We start from the raw sequence: 11,280 nt of genomic DNA, 5'->3' as shown, positions 1-11,280 counted from the left end.
AATCAACGCATCTTCTTCGTTTGCAACCATTCATATGATTACATCAGACACCATTTTTTATGACGATCCTTGGATCGTTCCTTCTGAATCTGAGATAGACTCATTTGGTAATTCCATGCCTTTGAGTCCCTATGAAATTGCTTATGAATCTGTGCAGTCTTTTGCCGACACGTGTTCAACCGAAAATAACTTAATGAATGTGGTCCGTGAGGAATCACTTTTCACATCAACCTCGGATTTAACTACATTTTCTGAACTTGTTCACTCTGATGAGCAAATTCGTGAAATCCTATGTGTAGATGATTTACCATGGGAAGATCTCCATCACAGATCTTCATTTTTACCTGAGGATGATCGTTTTGAAAATGATTTCTCATCAATATTTACGGCTGAATATGTCAAGGAACCTCAGAATCCAATGAAATATCCCGATTCAGAGTTAAATTTGGGAAACATCTCTCAAACTATTCCCATTGACATTTCGGTTAAGCTCGGAATTGTTGAGAACATTCATATAGGTGCCTCGTGTACAGATGACGAAATCCAGTTATATAAGGCCCTATTTCAAGAATTCCGCGACGTGTTTGCCTGTTCTTATGAGGAAATTCCAGGAATTGATCCCGCGATTGCTGTTCATGAGATCAAGACTTACCAGGATGCTAAACCCGTCCGGCAACGTTTGCGTCAGATTCACCCACAAAAAGCTGCTGCAATTAAAGCGGAAGTTGAAAAACTGTTGAAAGCAGGTTTCATTTATCCGATCCCGTTAACGGATTGGGTATCGAATATTGTTCCGGTTAACAAAAAATAGGGAACAATAAGAATATGCATCGACTATAGGGACATTAATCGAGCTTGTCTAAAGGACAACTTCCCAACTCCCTATATCGATCAAATCATTGATGATTGTGCCGACAGCGAAATATTTTCCTTTATGGACGGTTTTTCTGGATACAATCAAATCAACATTCTACCTGCCGATCAACCAAAAACGCCTTTCATTTGTCCATGGGGGATATTTGCTTATTTCAAATTACCTTTTGGTCTTAAGAATGCCGGAGCAACTTTTCAGAGGGCGATGTCTTATGCTTTTCATGACATCAAACACATTGTGCAACCGTATCTCGATGATTTGCCTGCTCATTCATTACATCGAGCTGACCACCTCGTCCACTTACGTGCAATTTTTATGAGGTGTAGGCATTATTGTATTCGGTTGAATCCACACAAATGTGTCTTCTGTATAGAAACAGGTCGATTGCTGGGATTTGTAGTTTCGAAAGCCGGCATTCGCGTTGATCCCTCGAAGGTCGAAGCTATTATCAATTTGCCTCCTCCTTCGAGTCTTTGCCAACTCCAAAGTTTGCAGGGGAAAGCAAACTTTTTACGATGATTCATTCCTAACTATGCCGAGGTTACAAAGCGTTTTACACGGTTTTTAAAACAAAATACTCAATTTTCTTGGGATGAGATAGCTCAGAAATCTTTTGATGCACTCAAACACGCATTGACCCATGCACCGTTGTTGCATCCTCCCAACTACAACTAGGATTACTTTTTGTATCTCGCCGCCTCCCATTCCACCATTGGAATGGTATTATTTCAGGAAGATGAATTCAGAATGGAACATGTGATATATTACCTTAGTCGCACGTTAAATCCAACTGAGCGAAAATACTCACATGTGGAGAAATTGGCATTGGCAGCTGTTCAAGCTGTCCAACGTTTTCGTCACTACATTTTACTACGCAAAACTACAGTTATTTCAGATTGCAACCCTATGATCTACATTTTGACCAAACAATTACTAGGGGGAAAGTACTCTAAATGGATCGTTATCCTGCAGGAGTTCGACTTGGAGTTTGAGAAATCTAAGTCTAAGAAATCTTTAGTTTTTGCAGAGTTAATGTGTGACTTCCCGCGTGCTGACACGGAAACTGTGGCAAAGGAGCCCATTGCGAATGAATCTTTGTTTCTAATCAGCACTTTAGATCCGTGGTATGGGGATATCATCGTCTATCTCCAGACCCAATCCTTTCAGCCCGAAGTTTCAAAGTCAGAACGTCAGAAAATTCGATTCCAGTCCCAACAATTCAAAATTATTGGACATACTCTTTATCGCCGTGGGGCAGATTCTATTTTTCGACATTGCTTAACTCACGAAGAAGCAAAAAAGGTTCTAAATGACTGTCACTCTAGAGCATGTGGCGGTCATATGTCTGGGTATGCCACAGCCCAAAAGATATTGCGCGCTGGCTACTTCTGGCCGTCTTTGTTTAAATATTGTATTACTGCGGTCAGAAAATGCCACAACTGTCAAGTGTTCGATCGAAAGATGCGCGCTCCACCTGCTCCTCTCCACCCTATAATTTCCGTTGGTCATTTTGCCAAATGGGGTATCGATTTTATTACATGTAACCCTCACTCGGCTGGGGGGCATGCGTATATCATCCTTGCGGTAGATTATTTTACTAAGTGGGCCGAGGTGATGCCTACAATCGAGGAAGATGGCAAGACAGCTGCAATTTTCGTGTTCAATCATATAATTGCTAGGTTTGGTGTCCCACAAGCGATAATCACTGATCATGGGCGTCATTTTCGAAACGTTATGATGACTGAACTTACAGGCCAGCTTGGTTTACGTCACGATAGTTCAACTCCTTATTATCCACAAGCGAATGGTTTGGTTGAATCCATCAACAAATTTTTAGCTATCATGATCCGACGAATCATTGGGATTCATCGGTCGAATTGGCACAACATGCTATTTTCAGCGCTTTGGTCGTACCGAACTTCAGTAAAAACATCAACAGGGTTCACTCCCTTCCAACTAGTTTATGGTTTGGAAGCCGTGTTACCCATTGAGTGCGAAATCCCGTCACTGCAAATGGCCATCGAGTTACTTCCAGCTACTTCCGAAGAGGAAAAGCGTTTGTTATACTTAGCTCAATTAGATGAGAATCGACGTGATGTGCATTGGTGATCGAGACTCACGCAAAACGTATGAAAGCTCAGTATGATCGGAATGTGACCCCTAGAAATTTTTTGGAAGGAGACCTAGTGTTATTGTATGATCAAGCTAATGATAAATTAGGCGCTGGAAAATTCGTTCCTATGTGGCATGGGCCCTATATTATCAAGCGAAAGCTAGCAAAAGGGGCCTATGAGTTGGTAGACTTTGACGGGGACTCTTTAGGTAAACCCAGAAATGGTCTTTACTTGAAGAGGTATTATGCTTAAAAGAATGGGTATGGAGATTTTTAGTTAGGTTAGTTTTTCTTTCTAGCAAGTGTGTTTTAGTTTAAAAAGTGTGCTTAGCTTAGAGAGTGTTTTTCGTCATTATTCCTGCTCATCTTGGTTTTACTCTTGATATTGCAGATGTCGATGCCTCTCCAAACATACATTGGATTTGCTGATGGTGCTTGTCGTAGTACACGGAACATTTCTTCCGCAGCTTGGGTTATCTATTCACCCTCTGACGAGTTAGTTTCTATGCATGGGGTAAGCCTCGGTCAAACAACAAACAACATTGCAGAGTATAGTGCAGTGATTGAGTTATTATCTGAATCTATTTCATTTGGGATTCAAAGTTTGATAGTGAGGTTAGATTCTGAACTCGTTGTATTACAGCTTAATAGAGTGTATGCCATTAGAAATCCAGTGTTCTTAAGATTATTTTTGAGAGTGCGTCTCTTGGAACGTGAGTTTGATTACATTGAATATCAGCATATTCCAAGGTCTTTAAATACATTAGCAGATGCAATTGCTTCTCGAATGTTAAATAGACATTTGCAACAATCAAACATGTAAATTTAAAACCATTCCATAACATGATTTACAAGATAAGCCGGTAAGAGTGATTTATATATATATAGGAGTGTGTCAAAAAATACATCGTCTTCGATCATAGGTTGAAAAACACCTTTGATCGGCAAAAATGATAAGTACAAAAAACAAAAATGTCACATGTGCCCACGAAAGGCGATCATCCTATCACTGGTGATGATCTCTATAAGAAACCACTGCCTGGGCCACCTTGCAAAGGAACCTCCTAAAAGTTCCCAGGACTCCAATCACATAGCGCTGAAGTCGACGAGGAATGTCATCTATAGTGGTCTCAGGAATATCCCCTGTCAAGCGCTCAAGATGGCTCTCCAACTCGGCCAAAACCTCTGCTGATTCGTCCTGTGGGTCTGGCAAGGGTGCAACTGGTTGTTTTCTCTCGAAAGGCCGGAGAGCGGCTGGTCGCTGTGGACCCACATCTGCATTTTAAATTTTTACTATCAGTTTTGAGACGATGCAAAAAATTAAATAGAAAAGTTGAAAAAGATTTTACCTGACTCGTCCCACTGCTCTCCTGGTGGAAGAGCCATGTCTGGGTCACCACGGAAATCTATCACAGCGTAAGGGAAGTCCTGAATGGCAAAAACCTGGTTTTCCAACCATTGGAAATACTCAGGTTTGAACCAAGCAACCTCTGTCCTCTCGTCCGGGTGACGGGCCATGACTGCAACCCATCGCATCATTCTGGGCTCTCGAGGAAGCCTAGCTCCAGCAGTAAGATGTTGTGGGATCAACATAGGAACCCTCTCCAGGCCAAAACTCATGACCAAAGCCCCATAACCAAAGGTCTTTAGTCGTCCGCTCTTGGTCCTGGTCAATTGGCCTTTCACATTGGCCAGCACAGCATTGCACCAGTTGAAGATGGTGCCTTGAAAGCAATCAACTGCCATACGCATCTGGGATCCGATGGCAACATGTAATGCGACAGCTCCGCAAAGTCTGGTGACAGTAAACGCAATCACCATGAGCTCAGGATGGGATATGGTTTTTATGTCTATCCCTTTGTCTTTAGCCTGGCTGTTGCAGTACTCTAGCCGGAGGCTATTGACAGACTGGCCACCTGGCCTAGTCCCGTATAGAGTCAAGTCCTCACCTCTCTTAGGAAAACCAGTCAAGAAATAAATGTCCTCCAGCTCGATTTCGAGCCGGTGCCCGCCAATGAAGAAACACTGGTCCTGAATGCTCCACCTGTCAACCAGCCACTGTAAGAAATCTACCTGAGCCCTCATGCCAAGAATGGTCCAGAACTTGTACAGTCTACATGCCCTAAAAGCATCAAGTGAAGGTTGATAATTCCATGCGGCGGTATCCACATCCTCATGCTCCCGTTCGCACCAATCTAGTATGATATATTCTCTACATCAAGAATAAAGATTAATTAGATTGCTAGAAAAACTTTTGGTTGGTCCATTTTTGAGAAATTTTGAGTCCAAAACCCTTGCGGCGGGGTACGCACCCTCCACGTTAGACACAGTGCGTGGGTACGCACTTTGTCTACACGGAAGGTGCGGACCCCGAGCTTTTTCCCAATGGAGAAAAAGTCGGGGTCCGCGGGTCCGCAATGGTAAACCTGCGGACCCCCGCGCGCGGGTTTTGCGCCTAAAAACCCTCCCAAAAAACAAAATGAGGGGCTAAATAAAAAAATAAACGGTTAAAAATGAAGAGTAAGATGATGTGGATTACCTGGAGAAGACGACGCTCGATTCCGACGGTTGGATTTTCCACAATCTTCACGGGAAGTTTTCTAAGCAAAAGCACTATTTTCTCACCCAAACTCGAACGGTAAAAATGAATTGTCAAAACCCCTTTTTATAAGTTTTTTGAGTAAATGAATTCCAAATTTGTTTATGTTTCACTTTGAAAAGGTATTTTACGACATTTTTATCCATTTCAAACAGGTATGAGTAATGTTTGTGTCTTTGTGCAGAATACAGGATTGTTCAGGCGAAATCTATTATTTTCAACGAAAAAACAAGTAGAGTCATCTTTAAGCCCTTTTCTGACTCCTAAAACATGAAAATATTGCCGAGCGTTTCTTTTACACTCATTAAAATGGAATTAAAAGACGGTCTACTTACAGCTCTTTTCCGACCATAAAAAACATGAAAAGATTGCCGGATTTTTGTCGTTTCAAATTCGATATTGGTTATAAAACGACGTGTCGTTGATCGCTTTTTTACTTTTTCGGGTCAGTGACACTAATAACAAAAAGTACTCCTTGGTCGTAAAAGATCAAGCGGTTCTCTAAAGTATTATTTTATACTTTTTCGGGCTTGGGAGACACAAATTTACGAAAAAGGTCAACCCTGGAGTCTTCTTAAGTTTTTTCAGACTCTCTAAAATTGAAAAACACCGAGTTTCTCCTATACTGGACTCGTTAAAATTTCACAGTAAAGGACCTGTTCAATTACAAACAGGAACGAACCACTCCTTCTTAGGGTTTGAATCTAAACTAAGTTGGACTCATCCAAAGGATGAGCTTATAATCAAGCAAATGTTATCCTCCTCAAGCTTGTAAAAAATAAAGAGGTACTTGCCAGAAATGGTGGGGGAAAAGAGAGGAAAATGAGTCTGTTTGTCATACTTTGTAACCACTCTTGAACACGACACTTTTATTCACCTGGGTTGGGAAATCCTTTGCCTAATAGTTGATCAAACCACATTGAAAGTCTTCAGCCAGTTTCTGGGTATTAACTTTGGGTCAATTGTCACCAAGCCATCTGTTGTGTCGTTATGTGTTCAAGAGGTCACTGCCAATAAGCCATTCATCTGCAAAATATCTGTCATCCATCTTGACCATCCCTGAGTCAGTCCTTGCAACTAAATTTCTTCAACTTGATCTATGATTTTGTGTTGTGGGCTTGCCTACGACGGATCGCTTTCTATCGACATCAGCACATTATCTAGAAAGATGATCTAGGAATCATCAGTACCTTGAAATCTGCATACCTCAATGGCAGGTTTCTCGCCTTTGATGACAGTTTACATCATTGACTTTCGATCGAAGGGTTCCGTGACATGTTCGACATCAACACATCTACTCGGAATTCCTACCTCAACGATGATATGATCTCATATATATATCTTGCATTGAATTTTTTTACAGGTTCCGACCGGACTCTCCACAAGATAATCCTCGAAATGATAAAGTACTTCACTCTTCCTATATGATAAATGAAATCCTCATCTACTACAGACTTCGCACTTTAGGGGGCAATCTGTTACACAAAAATATCGTCACCATGATTATTTGCAGTCAGTATGGGTCTATCATCACTTGTACTGTCCTCCTAAGCAAGTCTAAGACCTTAGCTCTTTAAATCAAGCTTTGGAAATGGGAGAAAGACATTAAATATCAATGTAACTCTGGTTATGCACTTTCTCCCATGGTCACCTGCGGTCCCGCACCTTCTGTGTACAAAAACTGCGTACCTACCCGCTCTGTTCCTAACGGTGCAGGTGCAGACCCCTGTGAAAGTCAAAAGGCACAATTTTTATCTTAAAAAACTCACTTTGGGTTAATTCTAGAGTTTTCTAGAAGGAATTTTGACGTGGATTGTTCGCTCTGAGGTGGTTCATGCATCCCAAAAGAGAAGGAGCTAATCCCTTGACTAAAGGAGCTATCCCTTTGAAGGAGGGCTTTATCCCTTTGAAGGAGGACCTAGTAACTTCCCTCCAGTGCACTATAAATACAGGCATTGGGGTGAGGACTAGGGAGGTTAGAAGCTGAACATTTTGAGGGTAAATGCCGGTGAAATTGAGACTCTTTGGTTGAGCTTGAGAGGAGAGATCACATACCTCTTGGTTCCATTGGAGAGTGAGTGAAACTTGTCAAAGTAGAGGAGACATCTTGTTGGACCCTGGGAGGAGCTTGTACAGCGTCAAGGCAAAGGTTGTAAGGTTCTTCTCCTTTTGAATTAATACAATCAAACTCATTTTTCTCAACAAGTATCTTATGTTATTTGTTTCATGGACTCCTTGGCTTTCATGTTAAATATGTTTTATGCAACTGGTTTTTCAGGTGCTATTTAATGTGTTTGCCTTTTTTGTGTTTGCAGATTCGCGAAAAGGAGCTCATTTGGATCAAAGGAGCGAGGGCATCCACAAGCTTGCGTTGGACCAAAGGTAGGCCCTAGAAACCTTTGTTTGCTATTGTCATTTAAAGCATATTTAGAGAAAGGTAGTGTCTGGTTGGTCTGCTTGTTGTTAGGTCTTCTGTAGATTCTAGGAAGGTCTATCTTGTCCGCAAGATCGACTCATTCCGCGCGACAAGGTGAAAATTCAGTGATTTTACCTTCACCTGAATGGGTTATCTGATATACAGATAGAAGGTTGCAGGATAAGGTTGGAACACATAATACATCATTAAACTGACCATTGTCTAGATGAACAGTTCCAGTCCCTACAACACTAAGAGATCTATCATCACCAACATATATATTTTTGGTGTTACAATCATTTAAAGAAGAAAACATGGCTTTGTTTTTGGCCATGTGATAAGAAGCTCCAGAATCAATGAGCCACTCATGAGAATGAGAAGAAGAAGATACATTTAATGCATAACCAGACCGAGATGATTGACAACCACATGTAGAAAGTGCCATTCTTGAAGATGAAGTTGAAGTTGAAGAATGCTCCAAATGGATTTTATGTTTCTTCATCATTGCTTCCAAGGCTTCCATCTTCTTAAAGCATTTGGATTCTAAGTGGCCATCTCGATTACAAAAGTTGCAATGTCTATCAGTCTTCTTCCATTTGTTTTTATTTGTCTTATCATTTTGTTGAAATGATTTTTCATTTTGAGGCTGAGATTGCTTAGGACCCTTGTTTGTTTTAGAACCATTCTTTTTAGGATATGACTTCTTAGGATTCTTTGAATTTGGTTGCTGCTGTGCGGCTAACGCTTGCTTGGAAGAGTTTCCAAGATTAAGAAGACCAAGGTGTAAGAGTTTTTCTTGTTCTCTTATTAAAGAATCACAAAAAGAGTCAAAGGAAGGGGACTTGTAGTCTGCTCCTTGAGAAATGAAGGCTTCTCTTGTAGAATGGAAGGTGGAAACAAACACAGAGTAGGCTGGTCCCAACTTAGTAAGAATGGAATAGATAAGGTTACTATCTTCTTTCTTAACCTTAACACCTTCCAAGAGATATCTAAGGGTCTTAAACTTAGACAAGAAATCTTCAATGCAAGAAAAATTATTAGGGTCCAATGTAAGCAACTCATTTTCAAGTTGATGGGCTCTAAGTTCATTTTTAATCCCAAAAACTTTATTGATTTGTTTCATTGCTTCATCAGGAGTATCAAGTTCTGCAATATGGAATCTAAGATCTGGAGAAATATACATCCCTATCAATCCACGTGCTTGATCTTGCCTATTTTCCCATTTAGCAGCCTTATCTTCATCCTTCAGTTTCTTTTCTTGGCCTGAGGCTATTCTGTAGAGACCTTTACTTCTAAGTAAATCCTCAATGTAGGACAACCATTGGAAGTAGTTGGTGCTGTCAAGGGTAACTTGGTATTGACTTTCCATTTCAACGGAAATTGAAGCTAAAGATGCTGAAACTAAGTGTTCCAATGGATATATCTCAAAAAATTAGGCGGGTTAAAAAAAAACGGCTCTGAAAACGGCTTCCGGATGAAGAAGTTATGGCTTTTTGAAAAAAAATTGATGAAGTCGCTGACGAAGTGCGGCAATGTGCGGAAATGAAAAAATCCGCCCCCAAAAAATGGAGACTTGAACCCAAGACCTCTACTCTCATAAATTAGCTTTGCACCAAGTGAGCTATACAAAAAATTAGAGAGAGAGAGAGAGAGAAAGAGAGAGAGCGGGGGGGGGTTGATGCTTTGGGTTGCGTGCTTGCTTTGAAAAGGCTTTTTTTCCCTCCAAAAAAAAAATACAAAACCCAACACGAACATACAAAAAAAAACGAACCTTACAGCTCGAAGTTAGCTTTAGCCGAAAAACTAAATATTTTTAAAAATGAACCTTGCGGCTCAAAGTTAGCTTTAGCTGGAAACTAAATATTTTCCTCAATGTTTCTGATTTTCCGAGATCACACTAAGGCGCAGCGAAAAAGAGCATACGCATGAGAAAAATCCTTCCTTTCTGTTTCTGATTTGCCCAGATCGCACAGAGTCGCAGGGCAAAGAGCATACGCAGAAATGAAAGGTATAGATCCGGTAATAAAAAAAGCTAAATAAACTGAAACCGAAATAAACAGAGAGAAAATAACTGTAAACTGCAAATAAACATTGTATACCTCCAGATCTTAAAAATGATGCAGCTAGGGCTACCGGAAACCTTTTCGCGTGAAATGAAAGGGGTTCCTCACTGGAACAGATGCTCCCAACACAATAGAGCAATCCTCTCGGCCCGAAAGCAGTCAGAAACAGTAGATCTAGGAAACGGCAGTCGGATGTAGTTCTACCGGCTTCAGATTTGGATCACCAACGGACGTGGCCCTCAAATAGATCTGATACCATGTAGGAATTTACAGGGTAAGTTCCTCAGACAGAACACCAAAGGACACCACTCACAAACAGATCACAGATCAATACACCAGTATTTTGACGTGGTTAAAACCCTCAAAGAGGGAAACAGTCCACGGCCTGAGCCAACGCGGCCACTTCAGGCAATTTATTAATAAAAGAATGAAAATTTACATATGCTTCTCTCATAGACGGATTACCCTACAAATGACCCTCCATGGGCTTTAAATAGAAATCATGGACCAATCGTGTGTTAAGCCACGGATCAAGTGTCAGTAATACCGAGGAGAGAATGAACCGTCGGATCACTACATATCGTGACCGTCGGATTGTAAGTTACAAAATGTACAAGTTAAATAAACACACTCTACCTAACTCTATACTAGACCAAGTTGTACTTAACTATTTCCTATGTGTCGGAATATCCTAACATCCCCCCTTAAGAACAACTTGGGATAGGATTGAAGGATTTACAAATATGACATAATAGGAGAAGGAAGGAGGCACTAGAGCCTATTCTCAAGCATTGAGGACAACACCTTTTTGAAGGAGAGGGGCATGTTAGGTCCCTATAATACTAGTGATTCCCCATTACTATTTTCATTGTATCCATTATTGCTATTTTTGTGCCCCTATTGTCCCCATATTGTTATTATTGTGCCCCATAGAATCCCATTATTGTTATTTTTGTGCCTTTATATTATTATTGTTAGGTCGGCTTTGGTTATATTGTGACCCCTTAGACTCCTATATATAGAAAGGGGGTTTTTTCATTTGAATAATCTAAGAATTGTTCATTTGTGTAACATAAAGGAGGGTTCCCCCTCGAAGAGACTTATTTCCAGGGTGTTGATCTATATTTTCTATCTTTTTGTGAGCTGGTTTCATAACAGTAAGTGATTGAGATTCTCGATTTGTTGGGAGTTTTTGGTCAAATTTGTGGGACATGA

Source organism: Pinus tabuliformis, chromosome 2_2, assembly GCF_031772625.1.
Source record: "Pinus tabuliformis cultivar Carrire ecotype Pingquan chromosome 2_2, CPIR1, whole genome shotgun sequence".
Taxonomy (NCBI): domain Eukaryota; kingdom Viridiplantae; phylum Streptophyta; class Pinopsida; order Pinales; family Pinaceae; genus Pinus; species Pinus tabuliformis.
Note: the sequence above shows the minus strand (reverse complement) of the source record.